This window comes from Lathyrus oleraceus, chromosome 5 (genome assembly GCF_024323335.1).
Source record: "Lathyrus oleraceus cultivar Zhongwan6 chromosome 5, CAAS_Psat_ZW6_1.0, whole genome shotgun sequence".
Classification (NCBI taxonomy): Eukaryota; Viridiplantae; Streptophyta; class Magnoliopsida; order Fabales; family Fabaceae; genus Lathyrus; species Lathyrus oleraceus.
The window spans coordinates 646,641,951-646,667,565 of record NC_066583.1 but is presented as its reverse complement, the minus strand read 5'-3'; positions in this window follow the sequence as shown (position 1 = coordinate 646,667,565).

The following is a 25,615-nucleotide window of genomic DNA, read 5'->3' as shown; positions in this document are numbered from 1 at the left end:
AATTAATGCCAATCCTAAGGAATCAACAGAAGCTGCACCTACAACAATCACCATTGCTGCCACCATTGTCTCCGCCGGGCCGCGACCGTTTCACCTCGTAGGAAGTAGGAACTAGCTATGGTGTAGGATGTAATGACATTTTTTAGTGTTTAGAATGTCATTTTCGTCTTAAAACTTTTGGCATTACAATACCAAAATGACAATTTATTTACTAATATATATTTCCATTACATTTTACACCATAGCGGTGGTTGTTGTTGCAGTTTTAACAACACGGTAAAGAGGGACACCGCATGGACAGTTAACCATGCAAATGGGTTGAACCGACCCAACTTCATGAATGTGAAACACAGTAAGAAGAAGCATCACAAAAATTAAAACCTTTTGGAAAAATAATGATTTCATGTTGAGAGAGAGAGTGAGAGATCGATTGAAAAATGAGTAAGAATGTGAGGGTGGTGAAATGAGTGGGAGGGAAGGGTGTTTATATAGGGGAAGAATGAATGGAATGAAAGGTGGGGATGAATCTAAATAGTTGTTGGTGCACGTGAGCATCTGTTAAAATGTTTAGTGATTAATTTAACTTAGTAAATAATAATGGTTGCAACTTAGTAAATACGCGTGCATGAATGGAAGATGAAAAGTTTGGTGAGTAAGCAAGTCTCTGGCTAAGTGGAGTGAGTTTGTAGGAACTAGGTAGGGTGTAGGAAGTAATGGCAATATATATTAGTAAATAAATTATCATTTTGGTATCGTAATGAATTGGAGGTTATATAATGAAACTACTGTTTTAATAAAATTGTATGTTCTATGGTTTTTATATAAAATTCAAAATACAAAGAACCAAAATTACATATAATTTCTTAAAGAATATTTTTCACTAGTATTCAAGTCAAAATTTCATATCCTCTTTTCTAAGAGTTATCTCCTAATCGCAATCACTTTTAATTCCAACTTAGTAAGGGGTCAAAGGACTTATTCAAGGCAAAAGTTTTAAGACGGAAAAGACATTTATTTTTGTTTGTTTATTTGTGTGGTAATGTCATTTTGAAATGACACCATCACTCATCTCAAATTGAGAAAAAGGTTATTGTGAACCATTGTGATATCAGTGAAACTCTCATAACTTTGAATTTTGTACACTAAACCTTAGTATTATAGTAGTTATTTGAGATGGTCTCTCATCTCAACCACTATTTTTATCTTTATGTTTCTTGTTAGGTGATTCTTTCTTTGTAATTTCAATGTTTTTATCCAATAATATTGTAACCCTTTCTGAAAATAGAAAAAAAAATTAATAGCAGAATTACAATATTAATGTGGCTACGTGATATATTTAAGTATCTATTATTTGATTTTATTTTGTGATTAGCAAGTTTTATTAGGTTAAATTAAGTATATTTTATTGTTTTTAGTTTAATTATGATGGAGCACGTTAGGTGCTCTTTTTTGTGAGTTGTATGTGTTTGTTATTTGTGTAGGACTATTCTGGTGATAAGTTCTAGCATGAAAAATATATTGCATTAATGCAACCTTGCTTTTCAGCGAGTCTTAGAGTTAGAAGACGCTGTAAGGAGTGATGGATCTCAACACTAAGGCAAATATGGCATGAGCTTAAAGTTGGAAGCACTAGCTGAGTTGGAAAATTGAATGGATAATAACAAGCATTACAAGACAAAACTTGCAAAAGAAGCCTAGCATTGAAGTTTACGCGCTGCTTGTCTTTCTCCACAGCAGATCTGCCACATGTTGTCTTGTCCTTTGCACACTAATATTTACTACCTGGTATTGGTAGGAGAGGATAAGAAAAAGGAATATGCTGATTTTCATTGGCTAGATAATGCATCATCACAAGGCTCGTAATCTAATGACTAAAGGAAACCCTAAAAGTTAGGAAGATATAAAAGTACCGCTTTGAAGAAATGAAAGTTAGGAAGATATAAAAGTACCGATTTGATTCATGCATAACCTGTGATTAGAATCACATGTGTGTATGATATTTTATCAAGACAAGTTGAGATTCAATTCACATGACGTAGAAAATCCTTGATTCCTCTTTACCTTGTTTCATTCGACTCAGAGGAATGTGTGATTCGAATCACACTTTAAAAATCTGAAACACTTCAATTTTCAATGGTGTTTTTAGATTCTACTTTTGAGATTATTTGAATCAATCTCCATAATGGCCTTTTTTAACAAAACTCGATTAATTTACTCAAAGCATAATGTTCATACTCAAACGTAAACACTTTAAATTATGCATGCTCAAAAACGGATCAAAAACTTAATCCTAAAGAATGGGCAATTGAGGAGGAGAGTCAAATATAAGACTAAAACAAACTAAAGTTTAAGGGACAAGTAACAAAACCACACAGAGAGTCCTCTTTAATGTTTCATAGACATGCATCTTAAAAATTGACTTCAAATATTTTTTAGGAAAAATACTTGATCCAAAAGATGTATTAAATTAATAACTACAAATCTAAACTTAAATTAATCAACTAGATGATTTGACTTTTGAGATGTTGACTAAATGATATTTAGATTCATCAACTTGATGATTTAAGTGTATATTGAAACATTGATAAGGTGATACAAAAACCATCATACAAAGTAACCATTAAATGAAATAAAAACTATGTGAATGCTTCTCTGATCCAGATGAAATATTTTCTCCTAATATAATCCTTTTTTGGTCTTGAATAGCATAAAGATAATTGTCATATGAAGCATTAACATAGTACTAATTGGTAAAAAGAATTGAAGCCCTGGGAAATTTCCTAGCTTGCCTCTTCCTTGGGTCGGGGTTGGTTATCAGGATTCTCTCCAGGAGATAATGATGGTGGGTCACCAAAGTAATTAATGGATTCCAACAGTTCTTTTGTTGCTCCTTAGCAACTGTATAATACTATAATGGCAACACGAATAACATGTTGCATATTATATCCAAGTCATCCTCCGATCCTGAATCGAAGTCCTTGCTTGCCATCTCCTCATCTTCATCGACTGTGGACTTTGGTTCATGTTCCACCAGAGGTGGTAGTGGGGGAAATAATCTTTGCTTGACAAACTTTCTTATCGCATGGCCTTCAACCGTAGCTTGTATACTGCTACTCTTACTCACATTTCCTACTTCAAAGGCAGTTTCTTATTCCTCTTATGCCTTCTCCAATGGGTTCTAGTCATGGGATTTTTTCCCATGTACTTCTTGGGAATATACGAGTGTTTCTTCTGGGAGTTGTCATGGTACGAAGATCCCATACCAAATTCTATTAACTTCCATTTGCCCTTATCAGCAGTTGGCCTTCTTATAGGTCCAACCCATTCCCTAGGAGGAACATTGTAAGGAGGGACATATGTCTCGGGTTTCTGAGTTTTTTGAGTCACTCCCCTCTTGTTGAAGAAAAACTCTATATGTTGGTCTTGTCGAGCATCTTTTCTTGATTGGTAAGGGTTGTTTTTTTCCAACTCCTTTTCGACCTCCTTATCAAAAACATATATGCAACATGGGCACAACATGACCTCAGAGTCCTTTATCTTGCGCCTATTCAGAAAATCAATAAGTTCTTCCTCAACTTCAAGAAAAACTACCTTCATTTATTCTTCATAACTGACTTCAACCTTCTTTATGTCATCAGTGTTATCAACCATCAGCACATCTATATGTCGTTAGAAATTTAAATTATACTAAAATAATAATTAAGTAAAATATGTGATGATATACTAAAAGTCACATGCACATAATAATAAAAACATGTTTAGTACGTTTATTGGTGTAGTATTTTAGATGAAAGGAGCATAAAGATAATTGTCATATGAATCATTAACATTGTACTGATTGGTAAAAAGAATTGAAGCCTAAGTAATTGCCTAGCTTCCTCTTCCTTGGGTTGGGGTTAGTTACCATGTTTTAGATAGTTGCAAGATACTAACCTATATAGCACAGACACCTGTGAAAAACGGCGTATATGTGTCTGTGTCGGGGTCGGACATCTGCACAAACACTTGTGATTATATTTAATTTATTCATTTTTTCAAATTATTATCGATGTCATTGTGTCAATATCTGGGTCGTATTTTGGATGTTCGTCTTTCATAGATAGTAATGTAACACCGAATCCGGATTCTCTCCAAAGTAATTAATGAATGCCAACAAATAAATATTGACATACAGTTCATTTGTTTCTCTAATAAACGGATGAGACAGAAATTGATATAGTTAACTTGTTTCACAAAATAGAACAACTATTAGTTGGCCATGTGAAGAGTAATGAATAAATAAAAAATAAAAAAGGTGCAAAAGAAAGGTACATAAGAAACAGTCATGAGAAATAGGAAATGAAAAACATGACCACTTTAGTTTGATAAGAAATCATTTTGGAAAAATAATTCTGGTATAGATGTGAACACTGAGATAAATGTTCTTGTTGATTATCAATATAAGATAACATAGGATATTGATTTATCATTGCTGTTAACGTAGGGTGTTAATCAAGCGCTTTCAATCGTTTGCTTAAAAAATGTTTTGCTTCCAAATTTAACTTATAAGACCAAAAATATAAAACTTTGCATCAACCAAATGGCAAATAAATAATTTAAGAACAATTTCTTAAAAATAAATAAAACAAAGTTATAATAGAAAAACCCTAAATATTTTGTATTAAGTCGGAGATAAATGAATTAGGAGTAATTGCATACCATTTTATATCCTTATGTTGGTATGGTTCTAGAAAGAGTGTTTTACTTGGACTAGAGATTGTGCAGCAGACGATTGAGAAAGTTAAAATGATTCAAAAAAAAATGAAGGCATTTCAGAGTAGGCATAAGAGTTATCACGAAAAATGGAGGAAGGGTCTTGAGTTTCAAGAAGGCAATTTTGTTTACCTGAGAGTCACTCTTGTGACCGGTGTTGATCATGCTCTAAAGTCTAAGAAGCTTACTCCTCACATCATTGAACCATATTAGATTACTTAGAGGATTGGAGATGTTGCCTACCGGGTGGCTTTACCCCATCTATCTCGAACCAGCATGATATTTTCCATGTGTCACAACTCCAAAATTATATTCATGATATGTATCGCGTAATTCAGATGGACGATGTGCAAGTTCAGGAAAATATGGCTATTGAGGCATGGTCTATTCGGATTGAGGATAGAGAAGTGAAGCAACTATATGACAAAAAATATTATTCTTGGGAAAGTTATTTGGGGAGGACCTGGTGGATGTAGTATGATTTGGGAGTTGGATAACCAGATGAAGGAATCATATCCAGAGTTATTTTTGTCAGGTAATTTTTTAGGACGAAAATCTTTTGAAGTGAGGGAGAGTTGTAACGTCTCTAGTTTAATTTAATATTTTAATTAAATATTAGGATATTTATTTGTTGTGTGTGGTGTGATTTTTTTTATTAATTATTTATTTTGGTGTTATAAGAGTATTTTGGTCATGTAATAGTTACTGAATTAGTTGAGTAGAGAGCGTGACATTTAAAAATTAGAATTATTGGAATTATTAGTAATAATTAGTTAATTTTGAAATATTTAGTGATGATATAAATATTGGAGTTTTAGAAATTAATTAAAATATTTTATTTAAATACTTATTTAACTGAAATATTTATTTAATTAGAATATTTTAAAATAAAAATTTACGATGATGTTATATTTATTATTTTATTTAAATTAAAATAAATATTTAATTAGGATTATATTTATTAATAATAAATAGAATCAGATTTTAACATTATAAGTTTAACAGTAATATTTTGTCATTTTTCGAGTTCGGAGGTCTTTTTTTACTTTCGTATAATACTGAAGAAAAATTGCATTATCAATATAACATAACATAGGACATTGACTTATCATTGTTGTTAATGTAGGGTGTTAATCAAACACTTTCAATCGTTTGCTCAAAATATGTTTTGCTTCCAAATTTAACTTATAAGACCAAAAATATAAAACTTTGCATCAACCTAATGAAAATAAATAATTTAAGAATAATTTGTTAAAAAGAAATAAAACCATATTACAATAGGAGTAATTGCATACCATTTTATATACACAAAAGCAAAAATATTTTGTTTAAATAAATAAATAAATAATGAAAAATATTTGTTGTTCGTAGGAAATAAATAAATAATGGAAGGTTTTTCAAGTCTTTGTATTTTGAATTTTATATAAGCATTAGTTCTTGGTCTTCTCTTAACACTTACTGGGCATTATTGTATTGTGTTTTAGTTTTGTATCATTTTTGAAATTTTTTCTTGCTTGAGAGGCATATATTCAACATTAGACTATTTTTAAGTAAAACATTTATTTAATTAGAATATTTTAAAATACAAATTTATGATAATGTTATATTTATTATTTTATATAAATTGAAATAAATATTTAATTGAGATTATTTTTATTAATAATAAAAAGAATCACATTTTAATGTTAGAAGTTTAACGGTAATACTTAGAGGTGTGAGAGTAACTAGAAGGTGAAATATATAAATGAAATTTGAGACTATAATTTTTTAAAATAAGGGTGAAAGATAGGTACAAGAAAATCCCAAATCCCAAATTTCGATCATTTTATCATTTTTCGAGTTTGTGGATTTTTTTTTAGTTTCGTATAATACTAAAGAAAAATTGCATTATTTTGAAAATGATTTTTTTTAATAAAATAAAATATTTATAATTTTTATTTAAAAATAAAATAGAAAGAGAATAATGAATGATATTTTTGTAGTAATGAAATTAAAATATTATTGAGAATGATGATTACTTTTTGTGGACCTTTATTGGTGATATATTGACATAGAATCAGAATTCTCTCCAATGTAATTAATGAATGCCAACAAATATTTATTGACATACAGTTTATTTGTTTCTCTAATAGTTGAATGAGATAGAAGTTGATATAGTTAACTTGTTTCACAAAAGAGAATAACTCATAGTTGGCCATATGAAGAGCAAATGAATGAATCACAAAAATAAAAAAGGTGCAAAAGAAAGGTACATAAGAGACCGTCATGAGAAATAGGAAATGAAAGACATGACCACTTTAGTTTGATAAGAAATCATTTTGGAAAAATAATTCTGGTATAGATGTGAACACTGAGATAAATGTTTTTATTGATTATCAATATAAGATAACATATGACATTGATTTATCATTGTTGTTAACGTAGGGTGTTAATCAAGCGCTTTCAATCGTTTGCTCAAAAAAATATTTTGCTTCCAAATTTAACTTATAAGACCAAAAATATAAAAATTTGCATCAACCAAATGGAAAATAAATAATTTAAGAACAATTTGTTAAAAAGAAATAAAATCATATTATAATAGGAGTAATTGCATACCATTCTATATACACAAAAACCAAAATATTTTATTTAAATAAATAGATAGTGGAAAATATTTGTTGTTCGTAGGAAATAAATAAATAATGGAAGGTTTTTCAAGTCTTTGTATTTTGAAATTTATATAAGCACTAGTTCTCGGTCTTCTCTTAACACATATTGGGCATTGTTGTATTGTGTTTTAGTCTTGTATCGTTTTTGGAATTTTTTCTTGAGAGGCATATATTCATCATTAGACTACTAAGACAATATTTTTTGAAAGAAATTATGAGTACACAAGCATTCATTGTAATCCATACAACACTAAAATTAAAAATAAAAAGCATGGAAATTATGTAGAAACCATACAACATACAAATTCATTAGATAAAGAGAGAACATAGAAATATTAAAACAATAGTTTCATTAGATAACCTCTGATTCATTAAAATACCAAGATGACAATTTATTTACTAATATATATTGCCATTACATCCTACACCCTAGCTAGTTCCTACTTCCTACGAGGTGGAACAACCGAGGCAGCGGAGACAGTGGTGGTGGTAGCAGTGGTGGTTGTTGCAGCAGCAGCTTCAACAACACGACATGGTAGGTTCCTGCATGGACAATTGACCATGCAAAGGGGTTGAACCGACCCCACTTCATGAATGTGAAACACAACAAGGAGCAACATCAAAAAAACTAAAACCTTTTGGAAAAATTATGATTTCATGTTGGGAGAGAGAGTGAGAGATCGATTGAAAAATGAGTAAGAATGTGAAAGTGCAAAAATGAGGGGGATGGGTGTTTATATAGGGGAAGGATGAATGGAATGAAAGGTGAGGATGAATCTGAATAGTTATTGGCGCACGTGAGCATCTTTTGAAATGTTTGGTGATTAATTTAACTTAGTAAATAATAATGAGAACAAGGAAGGTTGCAACTTAGTAAAATACGAGAACATGTGCATGAATGTCACATGAAAACTTTAGCGATTAACCCTACGATAACTGAGTTTGTAGCCCCTACAAAATTCATTAGCAATCATATATATGTAGAACCTTGAATTTCCACTTCTCAAAACTTGTGTCAATCTAGCAATTAGACGTCTTCACAAAATAAATTAACAATTTTATTATGTTTTGAAATGAGATAACAAAAATTATAACTCCAAAGTATTATTTTGTACAATATAAACTCTCATATAATGTATCTCATCCTTACACAACTTATGTTTTAGAAACTCTTTATAATCTTTTGTAATTGAAGTCAAAATTATCCTAATCGAGCGAACTACGTTGATGAAAGTAGGTAATTTTTTTATACAAGTAAGTCGGTCCCTTTCTCGAACCAAAGGCTCGTGATACCATGTGTTGGGGAATTTTTTACTCAACAAAAGGAACCTTCTTTTCAAAAAAGCTTCTTACTCAGCAAAAAGGAACCTTCTTTTCAAAAAAGCTTCAGCAAAGAAACAATTGTTGCTTTTACAACTTTTACACCAGTTATCAGCAATGACCTTATTGCATTTGCGATTCCGGCATTAGAGGAGGAAAAAGAGAGAGATTTTGTGCTTGAACCACCGCTTGATAAGGAGAAAACCTATGTTTGGGTAAAACAGGTACTAATTTCGTTTTCCCTTACTGATAAACTGTTTGTGTTTCTAGGCACATTTCTTACTATTAAATCACAACCGAAGAAAGTGAAAGGTTTCTTTCCTTGTTATCCCATTACCATGCCACTCTCGACCTAAACTTTATAGAGACGCATACACGCGTTTTTTGATCAGCACCCCACTCCAAAATAGAGATTACCTTGCATGACTCAAAAAAGTTTAAAGTCAGAAGAAAGAACAATGGGAAAACATGGGCATTTTTGAAGTAATTCAACTATCTTGAGCTGATCCTAAGTACAATTATGATATGTTTCTTGCTTAGATATTCTATTGAGAAGGTTCGACAAACACATTTCATCTTCCTTGTGGGGTTTTGTCGCACCTCGAAAAATGGGGATACGACTTTAAAGCGAAGCGCGATCGTACGCTCGCAATGATGGACCAAACAGAGTCGCCACCGAACTTTATTTATTCCTAAAAAGGAAAGGGGAAATATCGATAAAACCCAAGACAAAATGACAATGATTATTGGTCGTCGCAACCAAATCAGGGTTCGGGAGTCGGTTGCACAAGGGGAAGGTATTAGCACCCCTCACGTCCGTTGTATTCAACGGGAACCGTTTAGTTAGTTTCGTTTGAATGTTAGCTTATGTTATTCTTCTCAAGTTATAATGAGGGAGAGAAAGAATAGAAGAGGGAAGAAATGTTTTTGGATTTTTGACGAAGGACTAAACCTAAGTTTTTTATTAGTGGGCCTGACAAGATTTACAAATCCTGCTCCTACGTATCTCAAAAGAGAAATCAATGCTTACGTAGCTCTGGATAGAAAAATGGTTGTTTGTTGGTCGATTTTAGCGAAAGCTATATTGTATTAATCGACGAAAACATCGTTTTACCCAAAACAGATGAGGAGTGGACGCATACCACACATCGAACGGATTTATAAATCTACATTCGGAAAAGCGTCATTTATCTCTACTCAACAATCGTGGCTGAAACAGTGTTTTGCATCACCTTAAGACAATATATCTTTCATTTATGAAAAAGGGTTCTTCGATTAGTCGCACGACGGCGAAAAAGAGTTTGATTGGTTGGAGGTATTTTGAGTGATGGCGAGAACTTGGATGAGCGAGATATACATCTCGAATCCTAGCCTCAGGAGTGCACGGTATACACCATGTTCCATTTCCATCTTTATTGGCAAAAGTGTTTAATAAAGATTAAGTGTTTTGAATTTGATTGAGAAAGGGGTTTGAAGAAACCGCATTGACAATTTTAGACGATGGCGAGAGCTAAGATAGGCAAGGCATCCACCTTGAATCTTAATCTCAAGAGTGCACGGTATACACCATGTTCCATTTCCATCTTTATCGAAAAAGTGTTAAGGTAGGAATTAAGTATATATTTTTTGGGTTTGGAAAGACGGATATTTAAGAACAAGACATAAGCCTTGAGATTGATAGTTCAGGGTTCCATTGGAATGCTAGATTCCAATGGTCCTTTTCTTTCGTGTTATTTAAGAAAATTATTTAATGGACAACAAACACTTGATGAGAATCAAATGTTCAAAGGGTTACGCTAAAATGCTTGATCCCAACAACCCTTATTTTGTCCAAGTTGATTATTAAATGTTTGAAGAATAAAAGAAAAGAATGAACGATTTATCCAAAACGTGAGGCTCAGGACTGGTCATTCGAATTCCCACCGGAATGCTAGATTCCAATGGTCCTCTTCTTTCAAGTTTGTTTAGAAAAAGAATTGACATTACATTTCATTTAGTAAAGTCGCTCAATGTTGATCAAGGTTTGATTTGTGTAAATGAAAAATGATTTGAGAATTGTGAGATTTTGAAAACTAACTTGGATCAAGTGTTTGCTCTTATTTGAAAGGGTAATTTTATATTTTATTATTATTTAATTAGTTAATTTCCCTAACTAATGATAATAAAATAAAAGCAAGCAAGTAAATACAAATTATAATCAAAAGGATGGAGTACATTTGTCTTTTACGGGAATAATGCAAATAAATATAAAATAAATAATAATCAATTAATACTAATACTATACAAACCCTAATCAAATTTAAAAATAAAGAAAAGAGGAAATATTTATTTACATGCGTAATATGAACACGAATAGAGATTACCTAATTAATCGGCTAAGCACATGGCAACCGATTAAATAGATAATCAAACAATACATTTAATAATTAGCAAATACTTAATTTAAACTGCAATCAACTAATCAATTAAAAATATAATCAATTTATTAACTATTGTTTAAATAATTAAATCAAACAAAATAAATAATAATAAAAAATAAAATAAAAAGAGATAATCAAAAGGGATGCATGCATGGATTAGGGGTGCAAACATCAATATTGAATTGGGCCTAAGAGACCCAAAACAAATTAAACCATAACCTAATAATAATTTAATAATAACAATAATAATAATAATAATAATAATAATAATAATAATAATAATAATAATAATAATAATAAATGACAAAAGCGTTACGTCCCATTTTATTTGTTTATAGTAGATTTCTTTTTTTTATATAATTAATTTTGAACCAACTATTTAGTTACATTTGCCAAGTCCCTAAAAAATGGAGAAAAAAAATAGGGGAAATAAATAAAAATATAACAAAATCAAATTAACAAAATGCCAAGGAGAGAGACATGTCACTTTTTTTACATTGGCCCATTTGTTTTAATTGAACAACTATCTATTATCTTTAACACATGACATGACATTTATTATTAATAAAAAAGAAACAGAAAGAAACGAATCTTTATGATCATTGAAAAAAAATTCAAAATCTAAAAGCAACGAATCCTTTTGAGACACTTGGCATTGCTCTTATTATATTTAAAAATAAATAAAAAAATAAATAGAAAATATGGTCATTTATGTTTTCAGGAAGAAACCAAATGTCTTTCTCTCACTCATGATCTCTCTTTCCAGGAAAAACAAAAACTCAATATTTATCAATTTTCTCCTCTCTCATTTATTAATAAACAAAATATGGAAAATAAAATTAATAAAAACAACAACAACAAGGTGCAGGATTTCTCCATCTCTTAATCAAAACAAAACAAACTTCAAACCTTTAATATTTATTAACAACAAAAGCAAACAAAATGCAAGTACAAGAGAAGATAAACAAAGAATGAAAGGAAAGAGGTTACCGAGGAAGACTACGTGGATCCGATTCACAATGGCGTGGTGTCTAGATTCGCTTTCTGTCGTGGTGCTTCTCCCGACGGAGTTGTGGCAAAATTTCCAATGAGAAAGTAACGGATTCCTCTATTTTCTTTTTCGGTTTCAATTGCTTTTTATGTTTTGTTGTGTCTTTGTTTCTTTTATGTTTGAAGGAGTTGATTTGTTTGATTTATGGAAGGTGTTATTGAGAGGGTTTTTGGAGGGTTGCTTAGAAAGGGATGAAAAGTGTATTAAGTTTTTGTGTATAAGAAAGTGGTAGAAGGTTTTGGTGGTGAGAAGTTTGCAGTATGTTTATAAAGGTTGTTTTATGTTGGTGTGAAGAGGAAATTATGAAAAAAGTTATTTTATGTTGTTGGTTTATGAGCAACTAAAGTTTTAATATGAGACTTGAAGGAGGTTTTAGTTGGTTTTATATGGTAGTTGTGGCTTTATGTAGTATGATATGGTGAGAAAGAAAAGTATATGGTTTTTTAGAGGGAGATTTACGGTGTGAGTTTATGTTTGTTTTTTTGGATGAGTAGCAGGTTGCTATTTAGAAGGGAGTGTATGGAGCATGTTAGAAGTTGGTTTTTGAGTGAAGAGAGAGGATCAGATATTTATTCCTTTTGTCCTCAATTGCTTAGCCATGTGAGAGGAGAAAAGAGTCGTTGGTATTGTGGGCCATTTGGTCTGCTCCAAACTTCTTCTCCTCTTATTTCTCTTATTTTTAATTTAATTTATTTCTATTTTTTGATTGGTTGAAACAAGAATTACATGGATTGCAAGCATGAACCATTGATCAATCGAATCTAATGGTCAATATGAAAGCAAAGAAACACAACTAATTTAAATAACAAAAATACCCCTTCTAGATGCTTTAATTTAAAAACAAGTTAAATTAATTAAAGGAAATAAAAATTCACACCTCTTAAAAGTAACCATAATAAAAATAAAAATGAGGACATGAACAATTCTATTTAATTTTTTTGCACTTCCTGATACAATAATGAAAATAAACGGATTTAAAATGAATAAAAATCAGGTGCGAAATCGCTCGAAAAATTAAATTGAATGCACCAAAATGATCAGTTTGAAATAAACTTATTGGAAAAATACAGCGTTTCTTTTAATTTTGAAATAAATTTTGACCGCTTAAACAGGCTTGAGCTAATCAGAAAAGTGGCCGAAAAATTAGCTGAAAAATAAATCGAGCATACCAGATTAAACTACGCGAAACGTAGATTAATAAAATTGATGTCTAGAAGCTTGATTTTTAAAAAATTTCGTTCACTGATTTAACGCACATCCGTTGATTAATTCAACCGGTTTGTCTGTAGATCCGAAAAAATTGTTTCGACTGATATTTTAGGCACTATGTGGTATGGAATGCATGGTATGCTATGTAGACATGCAATAGCTATGATGAATGTATTGAATCAGCGATTCAGGGTCAAAATTGGGGTATGACAGTTGCCCCTATTTAAGTATCTTCAACTAGAGAATATGAAGCAGGACACTCTTCATATGATCATAGTGGGATATAGTTAAATACTAAGAAGACCCGGATTTTGATTCTGAAATGCAAATGATAAGATATGATATGAGATGAATGCCTGAATGAATGACTCTTTTTATTTGATTTGCTAGGGACATGATCGGACATAAGATAAACCCTAGCATGATGCTTTATGATGGATACAGAATGAAACAAAGATCAGTGGGCAATGCTGATGGTCTACAGGGAGACAGACAAATGGTAAAAACCAAACTCGCTGGGGAAAACAATCCTGCTGGAGAATCAGACACACACTGGGGAGTAATCAAAGTGAAAGTTGATAAACGACACTTAGAATACAAGAGATTTCGGCAGTAAGTTTACACATGACTTACTAAACCCGAATAAGAAAAATTTCGACAACAGGTTCATACATGACCTGATAACACTGAAATAATCATAGAGAAAGATTCTTCAAAACAGGTTCAGACATGACCTGGTAATACTGGAATAAAGACTCAACAACAGGTTCATACATGACCTGACAATGCTGGGGAATACCAAGAACGGTTCTGACAGCAAGTTCAAACATGACTTGACAAAACTCAGAAAAAGTTCAAAAAGAGTATATCAACGGGTTCATACATGACCTGATGACAAACTTGAACATTTTGAGAAAATTTCCACAACAAGTTCATACATGACTTGACAACATTGGAACAAAAGGTTCAGCAACAGGTTCATACATGACCTGATAACACTGGAATAAAGGCTCATCATCAACGAGTTCATACATGACCTGACAATGGGGAGTACCAAGAACGGTTCTGACAGCAAGTTCAAACATGACTTGACAAAACTCAGAAAAAGTTTAAAAAGAGTATATCAACAGGTTCATACATGACCTGATGACAAACTTGAACATTTTGAGAAAATTTCCACAACAAGTTCATACATGACTTGACGACACTAGAATAAAGGCTCGACAGCAACGGGTTCATACATGACCTGATAACACTGAAACAATCATAAAGAATGATTCTTCAAAAATAGGTTCATACATGACCTGGTAATATTTGAATGAAAGCTCAACAGCAGGTTCATACATGACCTGACAAACTCATAAAAATTCAAAAAGAGTATATCAACAGGTTCATACATGACCTGATGACAAACTTGAACATTTTGAGAAAAATTCCATAACAAGTTCATACATGACTTGACAACATTGGAACAAAAGGTTCAGCAACAGGTTCATACATGACCTGATAACACAAGAACATTCAAAAAGAGTATATCAACAGGTTCATACATGACCTGATGACAAACTTGAATATTTTGAGAAAATTTCCAGAACAAGTTCATACATGACTTGACGACACTGGAATAATCAAAGAGAAAGATTCTTCAAAACAGGTTCAGACATGACCTGGTAATACTGGAATAAAAGCTCAACAGCAACGGGTTCATACATGACCTGACAATGCTGGAACATTCAAATAATTTTCAACAACAGGTTCATACATGACCTGACAAAACAGGAACATTCAAAGAATTTCAATTAACAGGTTCATACATGACCTGACAAAACAGGAACATTCAAAGAATTTACAGCAACAGGTTCATACATGACCTGAGAATATTGGAAAACATACAAAGGGAGCTTTATTCAACAATAGGTTCATACATGACTTGACACTTTTTAATGCATCTGATAGTTTTGGAGATTTCTCATAAGAAATTCATCCGATCAAAGATTTTGGAGATTCTTAATAGGGAAATTATGCAAAAGAAAGATAAGCAGGAGTCTTCTTATAAGTAGATCATCTGTGTAAAAGGCTATGATGATTCTTTACAAATAAATCAAACAAAACCAACATCATTGGAGTTTTCTAACACGAAAAACCTCCAAGCTTCTGGGAATTCCTGAAGATGATAAGTCATACATGACTTTCACGGAACCATCAGGAAAGACAGGGTAATTAAACCCTTTGTACGTGCCAACAACAATTGGACTTTTAACCGTAAGTAATGGATTACAACCAACTTTTAACGGATTTTGCCAACAACAATTGGACTTTTGACTGTAAGCAATGGATTACAACCAGCTTTTTAACAGATTGGTGCCAACAACAACTGGACTTTGACCGAAAGCAATGGATTACAACCAGCTTGCCAGCAACAACTGGACTTTGACCAAAAGCAATGGATTACAACCAGCTTGTAACAGATTGGTGCCAACAACAATTGGACTTTGACCGAAAGCAATGGATTACAACCAGCTTTTGACGGGTTTTGCCAACAACAATTGGTCTTTGACTTTAAGCAATGGATTACAACCAAACCTCAGATATCACTTACAAATGTACTTACAAACAGACTGACAGTGATGCCAACGACGATACTAGCGACAACTGGTCTTTGGGTCAAGGGATAACAACCACCAACGTGACCTGGGTCAATGCAAAATGAGCATAAAGTACATTTCGGCTATGCATGGTTTGGATTTTTTTTTATGCATGATATATGAATGATCATGATATAGAATGCTGACACTTGAGTGGACTGGGAGTTGTAGAGGCTTTTTATGGAAGCTCATGTTCCTTAACACCGAGAACTCAACCAAATATTTTATGATAGACGTTGTCAAAGGAGAATTCTATCCAGCTTGGCAGCACAGCTTAGCCAATGGGATCCTTTTGGAGGATTAATGAATCATGCTAGCATAGTTTTTGGGCACTCGTCTCAAAATCAATAGTTGTTGACATATGGCAGAATTTGGTTGAGCAGTTTGAAAGCATGAAGAAAGAGGTTTTGCCCCTCTGTGGCTCATCTTGCCCCAGTCTGTTAGGTCTTTGGAAATGTTCACCTTGAAAGTGAGTTTGGAAACAACTTGCCATGAGACTACCTCGAGATGGCTTGCCCCAAGTGTTTGAAACTTGCAGTGGTCTACTTTGACTAACCAAATGTTGGAATGGTAGACCCTTGATTGACTGTCTTTTGGATAGTTGGACTTATTGAGCTCTGAGGTGGTTTGCCCCGGCCTGAGTCTTGAAGCAAATTACTCTTGGCTAGATGACCCTTAGGGTGATTGACTTGGATTGACCGATACTCAAAGTGATTTTCCCTTGTTTGGACTTCTTTCACTTTATCAATTTCCTCAACTGCATATTGTTGGAATTTCTTTGATGCTAAGTGTTGACTCGCAAATAAGATTGTGCATTCAAAAAATGGTAATTTTAATGCAATGTTTATGCAAAAATTTGAACTCAAAGTTTATTGATATGAATGGGTGAAATATAGTGAACGAGTCGTTGATAAGAACACAATGGTGATCAAGTCATTCACAGTATGCAAGTTGGTGCCGTCAAATGATTAACAAAAATCGTTTGGAGTCAGGTTAACACAACCTTGTTGTAGTATGCTTTCAAAATAAACCCTGCCTCAATTAGGTCTTTTAAGGGTTGTAACGTGGTCTGATTCACGGTTTTTTGAAACAAAAGGATATAAGGCTCAAAATTTATTTTTACCCATCCCTTCTTCTTGATGATCTCCAGTTCCTATGTTCAGTTAATTCGATACACGCATTCGACTTCCAAGAGGGCTCGAAGGTGTGATGAGGATTCAAGACGAATTTTCTTGAAATGGAAGTCATCTTATTTTATTTTTGTTGAGGATTTAATGACCTCTTGTGATTGATTTTATTCATCCCTAATTTTGCCTGGACCGCTTCTTTGAAGCTTTCGGTCCATCGGGATGCCCTAACTTTTGCCTAAGTCATTTTGTGGTATTTGACTTAGCGAGCTTTTTTCAATCTTTTTTTTAAAGGTGTTGACTGCCACATTATTGGTGGATAAGGATCAATCAACACTAATTTTAGCTTTTCTTAGCTTCTTTGACACTTCAACATGTGCGTGAAAGATAACATGTGGTTGAACCTATTTGGAGGGTGTACATATGGACGATTTTTGAAAGATCGAATGCACGATCAAACTACCTGAACATAACTACCCTGCCCCAGGTTAAGATTAAGGGTTTTAGATCCAAAATAAACACCAACTTCTAGGCTCATAGTGGTTGACTAGGGATTAACTCCTTATCTCTTCAGTGTTTGGGGATTTGAAACAATGCCTTACATCATCGACAAGGTTTTACTCAAAAGTATACCACAACAATTTCAGGTGTTTCATTTTCATCATCCTCCTTCCAATCTTTGTTAACACAACGATTTGATAAACAAAAGTGAATGAGAGGAGTATTTTTGTTTTTAACATGAATGAAAAACGAGTGAATACGAATGGATTAATTCAAAAGATGCATAAACATTTCATTAATCTTACCAATTCAAAGAAAACAACAATGCTTAAAAGCAATTAACAATCAACATGCAAGGAAACTACAAAAGAAATGCCGGAAAAAACAAACAAATGCTTGCCAGCTTTAGGGAATGACTTCTCCAAACTTGATCCATTAACTTAGGGGGACACCCCTTGAAATCTTCACACTTATCCGGCTAATAAGTTAACATTTACCACCAAGCTTCCTTCTTGAAAGGCTATGTACTCGTTGTCAATCAACTGTTGTACTTTGGCTTTGAAAGCGTTGTAGTCTTTGGTTGAATGCCCTTCTGATTCGGCATGATATCCCCATTACACATTTGGGTCATACCCGGGTGGGTAAGGTTGTGGAACCGGCTTAAGAGACTTGGGAACCACCAACGAGTTCTGAATCTGAGGTTATAAAAGTTGGCTATATGTCATGAGGATTGGAAATCCAAGGCGATATCTCAATGCTCTTACCAGGAAATGATGATATTTCACTAGCCACATCCTTGACCTCTTCCTTGTGGTACAACACCTTGAGGGGTTTCAAGGGTCCTTTCCCCTTCACATTACTTGGCCCAGAAATCAAGATATATGTACTTGAGCCTTCCTCCTCCAATGCTTCTTGAATTTTCCTTAGACATGGTTCTTTGTTCTAAACGCGTGTCAAGAATCACTTTGCTCTTCATGGACAAAGGATGGATGAGTTTTTTTTGTATTTTGGGAAAATGATATGCAATGCATGATAACGAATGCAAATGCAATGGTATATGAATGGATGCAATGAATTGTTTTTTGTGTTTTGGTATGCAAATAAAATGCAATCCAGGTAGTTAGAGTCTGGGATAATGTGAGTAACTCAGAACATCTTACTAGGTAGGCTCCTTAACAGATAGTTCTAGGATTTCTACCCATAAACCCACTCACGGGATAGTTTCTACATTTTTGATAAGGTTCCCAGAGTCATGGACCATAATTGTATTAACATCATAAAACAGGCTAGCCGCTTTATGACAAGAGTGATGAAAGGTCTCTTCTGAGTGGGGTTTTCATATTGGGTGCAAAAAGGAGAGGCCCTTGGAGTCCACCATTACGCAACCACCAAAGCAGAAACTGGTTCTAAGAGGGGGTCCTAGAGTCATGGACCCTTCATGAATCAACGTCATGCAACAGGCTAGCTGTCTTATAACGAGATCTACAAACAGGTCTACTCTATGGGAGTCTTCATGCTAGGCACGCAAGGAGTGGCCCTTGGGGACTAACACTACACAACTTCCAATTCTAAACTTATGTGTTCTCTCTTCTTTTCCCAAAGCTCGGGTGTAGAGCTTTATTCATGATATCAAAATCCCAACACCCACACATAGATATATATACAGATATAAAAATGCGGTAAAATAGAGATAAAGAAAGCATATAACAAAAAAAAAATTAACAGACAAAGCTAACACACACACGAAAACTTAACTGAACTAGGGTTGACTCACATAGGGATGTTCCTATCCCCAGCAGAGTCGTCATCTGTCGCACCTCGAAAAATGGGGATACGACTTTAGGGCGAAGCGCGATCGTACGCTCGCAATGATGGACCAAACAGAGTCGCCACCGAACTTTATTTATTCCTAAAAAGGAAAGGGGAAATATCGATAAAACCCAAGACAAAATGACAATGATTATTGGTCGTCGCAACCAAATCAGGGTTCGGGAGTCGGTTGCACAAGGGGAAGGTATTAGCACCCCTCACGTCCGTTGTATTCAACGGGAACCGTTTAGTTAGTTTCGTTTTGAATGTTAGCTTATGTTAGTCTTCTCAAGTTATAATGAGGGAGAGAAAGAATAGAAGAGGGAAGAAATGTTTTTGGATTTTTGACGAAGGACTAAACCTAAGTTTTTTATTAGTGGGCCTGACAAGATTTACAAATCCTGCTCCTACGTATCTCAAAAGAGAAATCAAGGCTTACGTAGTTCTGGGTAGAAAAATGGTTGTTTGTTGGTCGATTTTAGCGAAAGCTATATTGTATTAATCGACGAAAACATCGTTTTACCCAAAACAGATGAGGAGTGGACGCATACAACACATCGAACGGATTTATAAATCTACATTCGGAAAAGCGTCATTTATCTTTACTCAACAATCGTGGCCGAAACATTGTTTTGCATCACTTTAAGACAATATATCTTTCATTAATGAAAAAGGGTTCTTTGATTAGTCGCACGACGGCGAAAAAGAGTTTGATTGGTTGGAGGTATTTTGAGTGATGGCAAGAACTTGGATGAGCGAGATATACATCTCGAATCCTAGCCTCAGGAGTGCACGGTATACACCATGTTCCATTTCCATCTTTATTGGCAAAAGTGTTTAATAAAGATTAAGTGTTTTGAATTTGATTGAGAAAGGGGTTTGAAGAAATCGCATTGACAATTTTAGACGATGGCGAGAGCTAAGATAGGCAAGGCATCCATCTTGAATCTTAATCTCAAGAGTGCACGGTATACACCATGTTCCATTTCCATCTTTATCGAAAAAGTGTTAAGGTAGGAATTAAGTATATATTTTTTGGGTTTGGAAAGACGGATATTTAAGAACAAGACATAAGCCTTGAGATTGATAGTTCAGGGTTCCATTGGAATGCTAGATTCCAATGGTCCTTTTCTTTCGTGTTATTTAAGAAAATTATTTAATGGACAACAAACACTTGATGAGAATCAAATGTTCAAAGGGTTACGCAAGAATGTTTGATCCCAACAACCCTTATTTTGTCCAAGTTGATTATTAAATGTTTGAAGAATGAAAGAAAAGAATGAACGATTTATCCAAAACGTGAGGCTCAGGATTGGTCATTCGAGTTCCCACCGGAATGCTAGATTCCAATGGTCCTCTTCTTTCAAGTTTGTTTAGAAAAAGAATTGACATTACATTTCATTTAGTAAAGTCGCTCAATGTTGATCAAGGTTTGATTTGTGTAAATGAAAAATGATTTGAGAATTGTGAGATTTTGAAAACTAACTTGGATCAAGTGTTTGCTCTTATTTGAAAGGGTAATTTTATATTTTATTATTATTTAATTAGTTAATTTCCCTAACTAATGATAATAAAATAAAAGCAAGCAAGTAAATACAAATTATAATCAAAAGGATGGAGTACATTTGTCTTTTACGGGAATAATGCAAATAAATATAAAATAAATAATAATCAATTAATACTAATACTATACAAACCCTAATCAAATTTAAAAATAAAGAAAAGAGGAAATATTTATTTACATGCGTAATATGAACACGAATAGAGATTGCCTAATTAATCGGCTAAGCACATGGCAACCGATTAAATAGATAATCAAACAATACATTTAATAATTAGCAAATACTTAATTTAACTGCAATCAACTAATCAATTAAAAATATAATCAATTTATTAACTACTGTTTAAATAATTAAATCAAACAAAATAAATAATAATAAAAAATAAAATAAAAAGAGATAATCAAAAGGGATGCATGCATGGATTAGGGGTGCAAACATCAATATTGAATTGGGCCTAAGAGACCCAAAACAAATTAAACCATAACCTAATAATAATTTAATAATAAGAATAATAATAATAATAATAATAATAATAATAATAATAATAATAATAATAATAATAATAATAATAATAATAATAATAAATGACAAAAGGGTTACGTCCCATTTTATTTGTTTATAGTAGATTTCTTTTTTTTATATAATTAATTTTGAACCAACTATTTAGTTACATTTGCCAAGTCCCTAAAAAATGGAGAAAAAAAATAGGGGAAATAAATAAAAATATAACAAAATCAAATCAACAAAATGCCAAGGAGAGAGACATGTCACTTTTTTTACATTGGCCCATTTGTTTTAATTGAACAACTACCTATTATCTTTAACACATGACATGACATTTATTACTAATAAAAAAGAAATAGAAAAAAAAACTCTGTTAGAGAAAGAGAGGCAACGCCTCTTTATGATCATTGAAAAAAAATTCAAAATCTAAAAGCAACGAATCCTTTTGAGACACTTGGCATTGCTCTTATTATATTTAAAAATAAATAAATAAATAAATAGAAAATATGGTCATTTATGTTTTCAGGAAGAAACCAAATGTCTTTCTCTCACTCATGATCTCTCTTTCTAGGAAAAACAAAAACTCAATATTTATCAATTTTCTCCTCTCTCATTTATTAATAAAACAAAATATGGAAAATAAAATTAATAAAAACAACAACAACAAGGTGCAGGATTTCTCCATCTCTTAATCAAAACAAAACAAACTTCAAACCTTTAATATTTATTAACAACAAAAGCAAACAAAATGCAAGTACAAGAGAAGATAAACAAAGAATGAAAGGAAAGAGGTTACCGAGGAAGACTACGTGGATCCGATTCACAATGGCGTGGTGGCTAGATTCGCTTTCTGTCGTGGTGCTTCTCCCGACGGAGTTGTGGCGGAATTTCCAATGAGAAAGTAACGGATTCCTCTATTTTCTTTTTCGGTTTCAATTGCTTTTTATGTTTTGTTGTGTCTTTGTTTCTTTTATGTTTGAAGGAGTTGATTTGTTTGATTTATGGAAGGTGTTATTGAGAGGGTTTTTGGAGGGTTGCTTAGAAAGGGATGAAAAGTGTATTAAGTTTTTGTGTATAAGAAAGTGGTAGAAGGTTTTGGTGGTGAGAAGTTTGCAGTATGTTTATAAAGGTTGTTTTATGTTGGTGTGAAGAGGAAATTATGAAAAAAGTTATTTTATGTTGTTTGTTTATGAGCAACTAAAGTTTTAATATGAGACTTGAAGGAGGTTTTAGTTGGTTTTATATGGTAGTTGTGGCTTTATGTAGTATGATATGGTGAGAAAGAAAAGTATATGGTTTTTTAGAGGGAGATTTACGGTGTGAGTTTATGTTTGTTTTTTTGGATGAGTAGCAGGTTGCTATTTAGAAGGGAGTGTATGGAGCATGTTAGAAGTTGGTTTTTGAGTGAAGAGAGAGGATCAGATATTTATTCCTTTTTGTCCTCAATTGCTTAGCCATGTGAGAGGAGAAAAGAGTCGTTGGTATTGTGGGCCATTTGGTCTGCTCCAAACTTCTTCTCCTCTTATTTCTCTTATTTTTAATTTAATTTATTTCTATTTTTTGATTGGTTGAAACAAGAATTACATGGATTGCAAGCATGAACCATTGATCAATCGAATCTAATGGTCAATATGAAAGCAAAGAAACACAACTAATTTAAATAACAAAAATACCCCTTCTAGATGCTTTAATTTAAAAACAAGTTAAATTAATTAAAGGAAATAAAAATTCACACCTCTTAAAAGTAACCATAATAAAAATAAAAATGAGGACATGAACAATTCTATTTAATTTTTTTGCACTTCCTGATACAATAATGAAAATAAACGGATTTAAAATGAATAAAAATCAGGTGCGAAATCGCTCGAAAAATTAAATTGAACGCACTAAAATGATCAGTTTGAAATAAACTTATTGGAAAAATACAACGTTTCTTTTAATTTTGAAATAAATTTTGACCGCTTAAACAGGCTTGAGCTAATCAGAAAAGTGGCCGAAAAATTAGCTGAAAAATAAATCGAGCATACCAGATTAAACTACGCGAAACATAGATTAATAAAATTGATGTCTAGAAGCTTGATTTTTAAAAAATTTCGTTCACTGATTTAACGCACATCCGTTGATTAATTCAACCGGTTTGTCTGTAGATCCGAAAAAATTGTTTCGACTGATATTTTAGGCACTATGTGGTATGGAATGCATGGTATGCTATGTAGACATGCAATAGCTATGATGAATGTATTGAATCAGCGATTCAGGGTCAAAATTGGGGTATGACAGTTGCCCCTATTTAAGTATCTTCAACTAGAGAATATGAAGCAGGACACTCTTCATATGATCATAGTGGGATATAGTTAAATACTAAGAAGACCCGGATTTTGATTCTGAAATGCAAATGATAAGATATGATATGAGATGAATGCCTGAATGAATGACTCTTTTTATTTGATTTGCTAGGGACATGATCGGACATAAGATAAACCCTAGCATGATGCTTTATGATGGATACAGAATGAAACAAAGATCAGTGGGCAATGCTGATGGTCTACAGGGAGACAGACAAATGGTAAAAACCAAACTCGCTGGGGAAAACAATCCTGCTGGAGAATCAGACACACACTGGGGAGTAATCAAAGTGAAAGTTGATAAATGACACTTAGAATACAAGAGATTTCGGCAGTAAGTTTACACATGACTTACTAAACCCGAATAAGAAAAATTTCGACAACAGGTTCATACATGACCTGATAACACTGAAATAATCATAGAGAAAGATTCTTCAAAACAGGTTCAGACATGACCTGGTAATACTGGAATAAAGACTCAACAACAGGTTCATACATGACCTGACAATGCTGGGGAATACCAAGAACGGTTCTGACAGCAAGTTCAAACATGACTTGACAAAACTCAGAAAAAGTTCAATTAACAGGTTCATACATGACCTGACAAAACAGGAACATTCAAAGAATTTACAGCAACAGGTTCATACATGACCTGAGAATATTGGAAAACATACAAAGAGTATATCAACGGGTTCATACATGACTTGACACTTTTTAATGCATCTGATAGTTTTGGAGATTTCTCATAAGAAATTCATCCGATCAAAGATTTTGGAGATTCTTAATAGGGAAATTATGCAAAAGAAAGATAAGCAGGAGTCTTCTTATAAGTAGATCATCTGTGTAAAAGGCTATGATGATTCTTTACAAATAAATCAAACAAAACCAACATCATTGGAGTTTTCTAACACGAAAAACCTCCAAGCTTCTGGGAATTCCTGAAGATGATAAGTCATACATGACTTTCACGGAACCATCAGGAAAGACAGGGTAATTAAACCCTTTGTACGTGCCAATAACAATTGGACTTTTAACCGTAAGTAATGGATTACAACCAACTTTTAACGGATTTTGCCAACAACAATTGGACTTTTGACTGTAAGCAATGGATTACAACCAGCTTTTTAACAGATTGGTGCCAACAACAACTGGACTTTGACCGAAAGCAATGGATTACAACCAGCTTGCCAGCAACAACTGGACTTTGACCAAAAGCAATGGATTACAACCAGCTTGTAACAGATTGGTGCCAACAACAATTGGACTTTGACCGAAAGCAATGGATTACAACCAGCTTTTGACGGGTTTTGCCAACAACAATTGGTCTTTGACTTTAAGCAATGGATTACAACCAAACCTCAGATATCACTTACAAATGTACTTACAAACAGACTGACAGTGATGCCAACGACGATACTAGCGACAACTGGTCTTTGGGTCAAGGGATAACAACCACCGACGTGACCTGGGTCAATGCAAAATGAGCATAAAGTACATTTCGGCTATGCATGGTTTGGATTTTTTTTTATGCATGATATATGAATGATCATGATATGAGAATGCTGACACTTGAGTGGACTGGGAGTTGTAGAGGCTTTTTATGGAAGCTCATGATTCCTTAACACCGAGAACTCAACCAAATATTTTATGATAGACGTTGTCAAAGGAGAATTCTATCCAGCTTGGCAGCACAGCTTAGCCAATAGGATCCTTTTGGAGGAT